The sequence below is a fragment of the Halichoerus grypus genome, chromosome 5 (assembly GCF_964656455.1).
Source record: "Halichoerus grypus chromosome 5, mHalGry1.hap1.1, whole genome shotgun sequence".
Taxonomy (NCBI): Eukaryota; Metazoa; Chordata; class Mammalia; order Carnivora; family Phocidae; genus Halichoerus; species Halichoerus grypus.
Genome location: NC_135716.1, coordinates 15229886 through 15242378, shown reverse-complemented (window position 1 = coordinate 15242378; position 12493 = coordinate 15229886). Strand labels below are relative to the sequence as shown.

Sequence of the window (12493 nt, the reverse complement as noted above, 5' to 3'; positions counted from 1 at the left end):
CAAACTATACTCCAAACAAGGATTTATTATTTCTCCCCAAAGTTGGGCAGTTTTCTATTCCATGTGAAATAGCCAGGGATAATCAAGTAGCTGCACTTGGCTGGGTGCTTTCCAGGGCTGGGACATCCAAGACGGTTTCTCATCTGGACCTCTCTTCTCCATGTGGTTTACCATCATCTGTGGTCTAGCAGCTGGCTTCTAAGAAACTGGCGCTGAAGCTCCACACGCTCTTAAGGCCACGCTCAGGTGTCGCAGGACATCACTGCTACCATGCTGGTTGGGCAAAGTAAATCACAAGGCCAGACCAGATTCTAGGGTAGGAAAAATAGACTCCACCTCTTGCTCTGAGGAGCAGAATGTATGAGCAGAGATGGGAGAAACCGTCGGCAGCCATATTGGACACTCTACCACAGGGGTGGACCAGGACTGGTGAGAGGAACCTCGAATTATCTGCGTGCAAATGAATAGCTGTTGAGAGTTAGGCTGTGTTTTGCCTGCCAGAGAGTTACTGGTTTCCTACTCAGGTGATCCCTTAGGATGTTCAAACTTCCCACCTGTCCTGGGAGGTCTGAGATGACCAGGCTCTTGGAAAATACCAAGTTTTTTCTTCCGCCTTTTCAGGTGATGAAACAGAGGCATATAGAGACGTGATGTGTGAGCATCATGCCATACGTCAGGGCAGGAGGAGGGCTGCTATTGCCATGTGGTTAAGAGTGTGGATGTTGGGTTCAAATGTTGGTTTTGCCACCAAAATGACTGGATGATTCATATAATCTTGCCAGACCTCTACCCCTTTGTTTATTTAATGTGGATAATAATGCCTACTTTATAGGGCAGATAGTGGTGAAGAACGTGAGTTCTTGAGCCAGACTACCCAAGTTCGAATCCAGGTTCTTCGATTTATCACCCGTACTATCTTCGGATAAATCCTTAATTGTCCTCTGCCTCAGTTTCCTCTTCTGTAAAATGGGGATAATACTACTACTTATTATATAGAGTTGCTGTGAGGATCCAATGAGTTTAAACACATAGAAGCCTCTAGAACAATGCCTGGCACATGATTCACAATCAATGGATATTATCTATGATTATTAGAGTGTTCGTATGAAAACGACAATGAGATAATGCTTACAAAAGCCTCATATAGGCCGTGCCCACAGTAAGTGATAAGCTCTGATTGGTGGGCCATGAGCCCTGTAACCCATTCCCTCTCTTACCATGGCTCACACTTGGGGAAGTTTGGAGCAAACAATCCCAATTTCTCTCTAATTGTTGTGCAAGCAGCCAATGTCTTATTTCATCTGTTACAGTTTGCTGCTCACCCTGTTGCTGTTTCCTAGTGGGCAGGGAGACTCTGCCTCCTTCCCAGGAGAAGACTAGTCATGTCTCCTTGCCTCCCTGCGGGAAGCCCACTCCAGGGGAGTCCTTCCGCTGGACGACCACACCTTTCTCCTCTGTCCCAGCCTCACCTCTGACCTGGTGGATAAGTCCCAGATAAATTTGGGATTCAACCTCTGCTTCGACCATTACTGCTTTGTCATTATTGGATCTCAGTGTCCTTACCCGCATAGAGTAAGTAATAAAAGTACCTGCCTCGTAGATTTATTGGAAGAATTAAATGAGACAATAGATATAAGAAGGGCTTACCTTGTCTGCCACATAACAAGTGGTCAAGAGTCAGTAATGGATTATGGTTATCATTATTGCTATGTACATTCCAAGGCCCAGCTAAAATGCTCACTCCTCCAGGAAGCCTTCCTGAGCTTCTCCAGATGGAAGTTAGCATTTTCTCCCCCTGGGCTTTCTTCTCACCTTTTCTCTAGTTTTCTTGATATCATATTTCTCCTCTACTGTTGAATTAGAATAATCGAGAAATGAGTCTTCTCTTTCATGGTAATCTCAGAGATGAGGTTTTGTGTTGGAATCAGCCTGTAGGCTCCACTGGTCTGGGCACAGAGCAGGTGCATAAGCAGCATTCAGGGCAGATATCCGTTACATCAATTGAAACTATACTATATTTAAAAAAATATATATATATATATATATACACATATATAAACAGAGCACCTACTATGTGCTAGGCTGTGTTCTGGGGGCTATATGAACCCATTCCTTCCCTATCTTCCACCAAGGTAACAGCCCCTCTTTGGCCTCACACAACCCTTTGGGATGCCCTTTTGGTATTCCTTTATCTCTTTCAGGCTGCTCAGGCTGTTTCTTTCAGTTTGGACTCATCTGCAGTAACCCTCTGCAGGTGGGGGCAAGCTATGGTCTCTCCAGGCGAGGAGAGAGTGCTCAAGCACCTTACAGGTGTCTAGCTTTGGGCGCCGCCCCCCCCCCACTCTGCCTCATTTTCCTCCTCTGGAAAACGCTGCTCTCACTGCTTTGCCCTGTGTTGAGGGATTAAACAGGCTCATATGTGTCAAAGTGCCTGGCAGACCGTAGGCCCCTCCCAAATATAATTACTATCCGGCTATGGCCTGAGATTTACTGGACATGTCACAGGGGTACTAACAGGAGGTGCCCTGCCGGAGATTTAACCTGGGCTTTTGTTCTCTTCTTTCATGAGGTGGTTGCCAGGCACATCAGGGTGCAGGCAGGAGAAGAAAGGCACGGAGGCCAGCTTCCCCGAGAAGGGCAGGTGCACAGCAAGGAGCCCTCATGCTCTTGAGAGAAGGATACGAACAGGTGTTTACAATTCTGGATATTTAAAAGAGTTCCCCGCGGTGCTCTTGGGCCAGGGGAAAGGGCTTTGTTTGGGGTGGAGAGTAGAATCAGTCCTGCTTGGGGGTTCCTGCTGTGTTCTTGTGCCCTGGGAAATAACGAAGTATGAGAAAATGAATAAGAATCATACTTGAAGAGCCCTACATGGGGCCTCTGGCTGCTGGTCAGGGGCTTGGTTTCCGCCTTTGCGTGTATCCAAGAAATTGTGTGGGCGTGAGTTTCAACAGGGACACTGTGTGGTAGCAGGAATCCGTGGCCGAGAGAATCCCCGGCTGTTCTGAACTGAACAGACTCCAGTTCCTCTATGCCTGGTATGTGCAAAGCTCATTTTTGTTTTTACTTGGCCTGTCCCCAGGGCTATGGGACAGTTTCTTGGGAAGGGAGGAAGCCTCCAGAGGGAGATGCTGGACTTTTCATGTAGATGTGTGCTTGGGAGATTAATTGGAAAAATAAGTGGAATGTGACCATATTTGTGCTCTGAGTCTATGGAGCAGTTCATACCAGTTATATTAATTATCCCAGAAGGCATTGTGAAATGCTAAGAAGAGATTTGGTCTTAATTAACTTTTGTTTTTAGGATTACAAGATGAATAGGTCTTTTGAGGGCAGGGGATGGTCTGTTTCCTGGGCCTGGAGGCGATGGAGTCAAAGGTATGTTTGGGATCCAGTCAGAAGGCTGGTGAGTCTGGGTCTTCGCGTCTGTCAGAGAGAGTAGTCGGAGAAGATGGAAATGCAGGTTACTTCTGGACCATGGAAGGCCTCGGGTGCCTCCACTGAGGGGTCTGGAGTAGCTTGGGCACTTTGGAAGGAGCAGTTCCATCTGGCTATACCCATCAGGGGTTTGAGGGCTGATGCAGTCTCCAAGATGGCCACCCATCTAGGAGTCCTAGCGACCTCAGCCCTCAAGCCCTCAAACTCCTTATCCACAGTCCCTGCTCAAAAAACAGCCAACGCGGCAGCTCCGGGTGGCCAGGATTGCGACACCAATGTGTTTGTTCCCCGTGTTTGTGAAATACCTCAGAGGCACTGTTCCAGTCCCACCTGACTAGTTTTCTGATTGCCACATGGCCCTGGCTCTATCTGCCAATACTCAACCAGGGCTGACTAGTCAGAGATTTTGAGATGTTTATGGGTTCAGAACTCAAGAGACCTCATTTCTGTTTGTCTGAGTGAGGAGATCTTACCTTCCATAAGCTTCTGAATATCACTTGTTGGGCTGGGAGGCAGCTCTGTGACCCTGGAGTGAGTAGGGTGACCTTGGGCCAGTCACTTGACCTCTCCAAGCTTTTGTCCCTTTAAATGCATAATGAAGATAATTATTCCTATCTTGCAAGACTGTGACCCACAAGTATACCACCAGATGGAAGGTCAGGTACCAGGTCACTTACTAGGCTTCCTTTCCTTAAAGGTCACTGAAAGCAAAGTTGGCCTCAAATTTCTGAGTCATTAAAATTCAGTCTTGCATTTAATTCTTGCAAATGAATTGCTGTCAATCTTTGACTGAGAGCAGGGAGAAGAGGCCTAGCTAATATATAACATAATAGGAACTCAGAAGCCTCTGGAAATTGGCTCAAAAATATGGTCAGTGGTCTGAAACCATAAAAATCCTAGAAGAGAGCACAGGTAGTAATTTTCTCTGACATCGACTATAGCAACTCTTTTCTAGCTAGGTCTCCGGAGGCAAGGGAAACAAAAGCAAAAAGAAACTATTGGGACTACATCAATATAAAAAGCTTCTGCACAGCAAAGGAAACAATCAACAAAACTAAAAGGCAACCTACTGAATGGGAGAAGATATTTGCAAATGACATATCTGATAAAGGATTAGTATCCAAAATATATAAAGAACCTATACAACTCAACACCCAAAAAACAAATAATCCAATTTAAAAATGGGCAGAAGACAGGAACAGACATTTCTCCAAAGAAGACATGCAGATGGCCAACAGACACATGAAAAGATGTTCATCATCACTCACCATCAGGGAAATGCAAAACAAAACTACAATGAGCTCTCACCTCACACCTTTAGTCAGAATGGTTAAAATCAACAGCACAAGAAACAACAGGTGTTGGGCAGGATGTGGAGAAAAAGGAACCGTCTTGCACTGTTGGTGGGAATGCAAACTGGTGCAGCCGCTCTGGAAATCAGTATGGAGGTTTTTTCAAAAAGTTAAAAATAGAACCCCCTAGAATCCGGCTATTGCACTACTGGTTATTTAGCCAAGGAATACAAAAACACTAATTCAAAAGGATATATGCACCCTTATGTATATAGCAGCATTATTTACAATAACCAAATTATGGAAGCAGCCCAAGTGTCCATTGACTGATGAATGGATAAGGAAAATGTGGCAGGCAAATATGTATATATAATGCTAAGTGAAATAAGTCAGTCAGACCAAGACAAATACTGTATAATTTCACTCATATATGAAATTAAAGAAACAAAACAAACTAACAAAGAAAAAAAAAGAGACAAACCAAAAAACAGACTCTTAACTATAGAGAACAAACAGATGGTTACCAGAGGGGAGGTGGGTGAAGGGGGTGGAGGAAATAGGTGATGGGGATTAAGAGTATACTTATGGGGCACCTGGGTGGCAGAGTTGGTTAAGCGGCTGCCTTCGGCTCAGGTCATGATCCTGGAGTCCCAGGATGGAGCCCCGCATCGCGTGGGACTTCCTTCTCAGCCAGGAGCCTGCTTCTCCCTTTCCCTCTGCCCCTCCCCTTGCTCATGCGCACTCTTGTGCTCTCTCTCTCAAATAAATAACGTCTTAAAAAAAAAGAGTACACTTACCATGATGAACACTGAGTAATGTATAGAATTGCTGAACCACGATATCGTACATCTGAAACTAATATAACACTCTGTTAACTATACGGGAATTAAAATTTAAAAATAAAAAGGAATATGGTCAGTGGTATTCAGCCCAAGGAAGCGAGCTGTAGGAGATGTGCGACCTTATGCATCATTTCCTTCATCGCCCTCCTTCTACCAAGGGGATAAAAACTGAATTTGCGGAGGGGTAGGGCTCACAGTTATTGGGCTTCTATTATGTGCGAAGCATGAAGAGAGTCAGAGAATAGTTATGCGTGTGCTTTCTCGTCATTTCTTCAACCCAAAGAAATAGGCAGCATTATTGTTAAATAACAATTGCTCATTTAGTCAAAATTTATTGAGTGATTAATATGTACCAGGCATTGCTTTGGGAATTAGAACATGGGAGAAAACAGGCCCAGCGTGGTGATATGCCTTGCTCAAGGTCACCCAGCTGGTCCACAGCGGAGCGGATAAGATCCCTCCTTTACTGAGGCTTTATTTCAGAGCTGTTTTCAATCTGAGATGCTGCACAGGCAGTCACACAAATGTGCACACATATGTACATACACACGTGCACACGCTTGCATGCATTCTCACACACAAGCACACACACCACACAAATGCATACATTCTCACACATTCACCTGTGCTCACACACAAACACACATGCACAAATATACCCACAGGTGTGCACACACACACCATTCTAGCACACACACCGGATACATATATACTTGTACATACATTCACATGCACCATTCCATTCATTGGGAAAATTTTTTCAAACTGCTGGAATCTGAATATTTCAGATCAGAAATACTACAGACATAATCTCAAAGGTTTCATTCTGTTTGCTTCCCTCCCTTCCCCCTCCCTCCCCTCCCCCCCCTCCTCCTCCCCTTTTTCTCCGCTCCCTCCCCATTCTGTGACCTGGCCTCTCTTCCTGATTTTTCCTAGCAGTGCCTTCTTAGGGAACCATTAGGACTCCCAGGCTCGGATTGCAGTACTCAGCTAGAAAGCAAAGACTCTAAGGCCATCAAAGGCTGACTCTGCCAAACTGGGCTTTCCCCACGCAGCTGCACTAATCTCCCGAAGTCCCCTTCCCGCCCCATCCTCTGCCTCTCTGCCATGAGGTGTGGCATACTTAGTTCAAGTGCAAACCTTGCGGGCCTGGGTGTCCTCAGCCCCAGCACCCACCTCCCTTGCTCTCTCAGGCATGAGCCAAGTGCCTGTGAAGATCTCTTCCAAGTGTTTCATCACGCCTCGGGGTGGGGATGCATCGAGTTTTGTTTCAACACTGTGCTTCCACCTGGCATTTCATTTGTTAACTAATAAGTGAAGGAACTCCTCCTGGTGCTGGCAGCTCTGGTCTGTTGAGTGTTGGTGGGGGCACAGTGGGTCCCACCCCTCGTCCTTTGTGATCACCTGGGAGGTAGGCTGGGGTGCTGGGTTTTAGCTCAGCTCACCGGTGTAAGCAATTCAAGCTCTTCAGAATATTTCATCATCCAGGCAGCTCAAGGTGGGGGTTGTAGAATCTGAGAAACTTTGGCAACTCCCGAGTCTCAGTCCCCGAAGAGTGCCAAGAGTCACCTTCCGTTTCAGGGCGCTCTTTCTGCATATATAGCTAAAACACCTTTGCCTTCACCATTAAAGGATCTCAAAAGTGTGCTTACAAACTCCAAGTACTCATTGCAACCTTTGGACTCCAGGGGCTAGCATTTACCCTCTCCATGGCCGTTTGGCCACATTGCCCAACTGGGTGAACTTGCTGGAGGCAGGGTGTTGAGTGCAAGCACTCATAAACAATTCCAAGGCACGGGAGGCAGGATAGTCTGCAGACAGCCCAGGACTGGTTTTGGCAACATGCACTTTGTCTGGGGCAAGCTCACTGTATCTCTCTCTCCACCAGAGGAGATAAAATGGGCAATGCAAATAGGAGATCCAGTGGGGATGGCGCTGTGGAAGTGAACACCACCCAGTGAGAAAGGGAACTGAGCACCCAGGTGCTCATGGGCGTGGGGCCAAATTTGGGGATTATTTCCTGATAAAGACATAGAGTTCCGGAGGTGGGGTTCTTTTGGGCACTTAGCTGATAGTCTTTTACGGTGATTGCTTATGATCAGGTCTTATGTTGCAACTAGATCATAAACTTAGTGCCCAGGGATCAGAGCTTCAGTTTCTTTTCTCTCTCCTGTCCTGCCAAACTCAGACCCTTATGTGTAGCGAGTGTTTGATCAGTGCAGGAAAGGAAAGGAGGCTAGGCTGCATTTATATGATGCTATGTCATGTTCAAAACCCTTTACGGTGAGTCATCCCCTTCTGGTGGCTGAGCTCACTTTCAGGCATGTGAACCCCTCACCTCCCTTCTCTGGTGCCCATTTTTGTGTATAGCAGCGTCAGGACTCGGTGAGCTGTCTTGTAACAGGGGAGGCAAGATTTACACAGACAGAGCGGAGCGTAATCACGAGCTGCGGTGGATTTACTGAAGCATCACGATGTTCAGACAACGTGTCCTACCGCAGACATTAAGAGGAGTCTCCTCTTGTGTCTTGATTACAGATACCAAGGAGGCCTTCTCGAAGTCAGTGGGACTAAGGGGGGCTGTGGGCAAGAAAACAGGAGATGGTCCAGGCCAGAGGAACCGCACACGCTAACGAACGTATAACGTGGGGCTTGCACATCCTTTCTCTTGTTTCCTCACTCATTCACCCCAAAACTACTTCACGAGCCCTGCTCTGTGCCAGGCACTGTTTCAGCCTTGGAGAGCAGAGCAGTGAACAAGTCTGGTGTGGAGCTGATCATGAACAAATATTACAAGCAAGAAAACATCAGCTGGAAAAGACCAGAGCATCATGGGAGGGTGGGACAGGCAGGGGACGGGAGGAGGGTCGGTGAGGGCTGAACCCTAAAGGATAAGGGCAGGAGGTCAGCCTGGGGGACAGGGGAGGGTGGGAGGAATGGCAAGAACTATTTCAAGCATGAAGTTCCAGGAACAGAAAGAGCCAGGCGCTGGTGAGACACTTGAGTAAGTCCTGTGTGGCCAGAGTATAGGAAGTCAAGGTAGGGAGGGGGGCCGAGGGGGTAGTGAGTGAAGGAGACAGGGGCGGGGAGGCGAGGAGCAGGCCAGGAAGGGGTCATGCAGAACCTTCTGGGCCCTAGGAGGGATTTTGGACTTCATCTGAAGCAGTCTAAGCAAAGAGATGCTGCTGACTTGCTTGAGGGTGCAGGAAGCATAACGATGGGGCAGCTTGGCAGCTGATTTAGGAGGGGAACGTGCTACCCCACCAGAAGGTTTTCCGGAAGGCCGTTTCCAGCTTGGCCCTCCGTGATTGCACCCTGTGCTGCGCTGGATGCTTGGGGTGGTAGAACCTGCTCCCTACAGCAGGGGGCTGGGGGGCCTATTGTACCTTCTTCCTCCATTGCCCTCGTCAGTGGTCCATGCCCCGCAGTTCTCCTGTGTCCCCGTTACCCCATCACTTTACCCCAAAGAGCCTGTGGCCCCCCCTTCCCTCTGACTAAACTCCCCTTCCATCCTCAAAAAGTCCTTATTTGGCATTAAACGCTAAGGTGCCTCTGAGCCTGCTTTTCCTGCTCCTAGCTGGGCAGCCCGTGTCTTCAGTGGAGGGAGGGTGCACAGAGTCACCTAGGGAGGGCGGCCGTGACGGTTTACGAAGCTGCTACTGGGAAAGGGCCTTGCCCTGGCCTGGCTCCTGGTTGGTTCTGTAAACACTGCCTGTTGGTATAGTCATGGCAGACCAGGCCCTTCCCTGTCACCGCCACGCCACATCAACGTCATTTCCATCCTTTCTCCCAAATGCCTCACCTCCCCAGCCCTAGTGCACTCCTCCACCCCGCCCCAGAACACCAATATCTGTCTCGCTCGCGCTGTTCCCTCAGCCTGCGATGCCCTTCCTTCTCTAAGTACCCTGAGGCCTAGCTCATGTCTTGTTCCCTCTGGAGAACCTTCTGGGCATGCTCCTGCCAGTCCTACTCGAAGGCAGACTTAATTATTCTGTTGAGTCTCTGCAGCCCTTGGGGGCATTGCTTTATTACAGCATACATTTGTAGGTATTTCTGTGGTTGTTTGTGGGGCGGGGGTGTCTGTCTCCCCTCCCAGGTGTGTATCCTTGGGCGGAGACATGTGTCATTCACCTGCTGTTCTGAGTACTGGGCACAGAGCCCAGTGCTCAGAGCTAGCTAGCTGGGTGAATTAATGAACCGGCCTGGTGCGCTTACCTGCTTGAAGGCCAGGACTGTGTCTAACTGAGCTTTGGTCCCCCACTGCCTGGCACCCAGCAGTTCACCCATCCTCCTTGCCCACCATGGAAGGGTAGGTTGGGCAGGCGTGGGTAGATGGGTGAAGCAGGGAAAGGTACGGAGGGCCAAGAGGAAGGACAATTCAGATGATGGGCTCAGGGACCAAGAGATGGTTCCAGACTTCTTTGAGGAGGACCTGGGGCTGGGGAGCTGGAGTACCAAGGGAGGCTCAGCCTCTTTTCCCTGGCCTGGACCCTTTCCTAGCCCCGTGGGAGGGTGGACACCCCACCCAGGCCAAAGGGGAGTATTAACATGTCAGAATGACTCGCAGGATATTTCACGGTCTTATCTGTTAATAATAAAAATGAAATTATATTAAAAATACAACCATGTGTGGGTTGCAGAACGAGTTAATGATTCTTCATGTAGTTAGATGCGTACCCCTTTAATTGAGGCAGGTAATGACCATGGTAATAACACCTTGGATCTGTTTATGGGTTCTTTCCTCCGAGAAGCTCAAAGCACTTTCCCTTCCTACCTCATCTCTCTCCCCAACTTCCCAGGAAAGTGTGTCTTATTATCCCCATTGCTTAAGTGTCTGTGTACTGTGACTCACTCTATGGCCCTGAAGCTCATCTCCTTGTCCTCTGGCCTGGGCAGGGCCCACGTGCCTCTCTCCTCCCTGGCTCTGGGCCTGGAGCACCCCATTTCTTGGACGACCCAGAAGGCTGGGCTCACTGTGCAGGGCCAAGGGGGAGCTGAGGCACCAAAGGAAGCAGAGAGATGGGGACAGGGGAAGAGGGAGGGAAGAGAGGAGGGAGGGTTGGCAGAGAAAAATGGGAGATTCAGAGAAGGCGGAGTGCTAGACTCCCAGCATCATAAGGGCAAGGACCGTGTCCTGTTTATCTTTCTTTCTTCTGGATCAGGTGTAGAGCTTGGCACCTTGTGTGATAGATGGCCAAACCTATGGTATTATTCAACACCTAGCTCAAACGTCACCTCTTCCAAGAAGCTTTCCTTGGTTCCCACCCCCGCCCCCCAGTGTCCCCACCACACCCCCACTGGGCTCTCCTAGCCCTTGGAACCTCTGTTTATCCTTCTCAGGCAGCTTTGTGTGTCAGTTAACTTTTATGTATCAGCCACCACCATTCAGGTATGGGCTCCTAGACCGGGTGTGAGCCTGACTCGTCCCCTATCCCTGGGGTCTGTTAGCGCAGGGCTCTCACACAGTAGGACTACACGTCAAGGGTGCAGGCAAGTGTGGGCTTTGCAGTCAGAAAGACCCCGATTCAAAGCCTGGTTCTGCCTCTTATCAACTGTGTGTCTTGGGAAGCCCCTCGGTGTCTTGTAGCTTTCCCTGCCTCACAGAAAGTGGAGTTGAGAAAGCCTGCTCTGGCGGGCTGTGGCAGAGTTGGCCACGGTGACGCTGCTTTGGCACCTAGTAGGTGCTCATTATCCATTTCCTATGAGTAATTTTAAACTGATAAGAACAGATACTACACTTGATCTTAGCCAAAAGGCTGAGAAGCGATTCCTATGAGTAATTTTAGATGTGGTGGTTCCCTGCCCTGGCTCCGCATCAGAACCGCCCTTCTCAGGAATAGACCTGCTTGGAAGCCCCCTGGGAAATTCTTAGCCTGTGGGTCTGGGTGGGGCCCAGGCCTCCGCCTTTTAGAAAAAGCTTCTTTGGTTCTTCTGATGTCGAGGGTCTCAAGGTTTGTCAAATGGAACATAAGATAAGAATGTAAGATAGTACAAAAGTCAGTGACTTCTCTGGTGTCCCGGGCCCAGTGAAGGGACAGGAAAATCTCGGAGGGAAGATGGGACCACGGGTGCATTGCCTGAGGGGGCAGATGGAATGCAGAGGAGAAGTTCAACCTGATTTTGCTTCACACGAGCTCTGTGACCCCAGTAAGCTGGTCATCTTCTCTGAACTTTATCTTGCTGCTTTCTTTGGGGTGGAGTCCGAAGGGCTGATTTCTTCAGCTAGTCTTCTCCCTGTTTTTCCATGTGAGGACCAGATCTGGTGGGGAGAAGAACCCTACAGACTCCATGACCATCAGGCAATGGGGTCACGAGGTGTTGCGTGGTCTTTGCTACAATTTGCCAAGTTTATGGATTAGAGGTGGAAATAAAAGTACGTAACCATTTATAGCTCCAGCCAGCCTCTGGGAGACCCCTAAGGGACCTTTGTGCAAACAGTGGTGCCAGCTGAACCTTCTTTGTGAATAGGAGCCTAGTACTTTCTAGCCTATGGAGGTCATGACCTTGTAGAGGACAAGGGTCAGCACTGTAGAAGGAGCCCAGGCTCTCAGCCCTTGACACATGAGCCGACCATGAGAAATCCTATCTCTAAGGCTTATGATCCTGAAAAAGAATTTGATGTAGTGGCAAAAGATATTTGTCCCAGGGATGACAGGTGAAGGGGCCAACAATGGAAGTCCGGAAAGACCTACCTCCACAGTTCAAGGTGGGAGTCATAGGGCACTGGGGATGCTGAGTCCAGGTGCAGGGCTCATGGGAGACTGTAGGATCACGTAACGAAGTGGCTGCAGAAAGCGGGCAATGGGGATTGAACAGAGCGCCAGGCATTTTCTTCTGTGCTGTTTGCTTCCGTTTTCACACAGCCCTGAGAGGCGTTACTGCATTGATATTCAACACTCACGATAACCAACTCTGTGGTACAGA

The 12493-nt window shown here is 48.7% G+C and overlaps 1 long non-coding RNA gene and 1 pseudogene across 1 annotated transcript; both read right to left on the bottom strand.

The window, feature by feature from the left end:
- Nucleotides 1-3126: 3126 nt before the first annotated feature.
- On the bottom strand, nucleotides 3127-5463 carry LOC118542444 (uncharacterized). The gene is made up of 3 exons (XR_004920600.2): nucleotides 5321-5463; nucleotides 3909-4017; nucleotides 3127-3423 (listed from the first exon to the last, which is right to left on the bottom strand). It is a non-coding gene; the product is annotated as an uncharacterized LOC118542444 (long non-coding RNA).
- A 5782-nt stretch (nucleotides 5464-11245) lies between these two features.
- Nucleotides 11246-11337, bottom strand: LOC118542455 (U2 spliceosomal RNA; annotated as a pseudogene).
- Between the last annotated feature and the right edge of the window lie 1156 nt (nucleotides 11338-12493).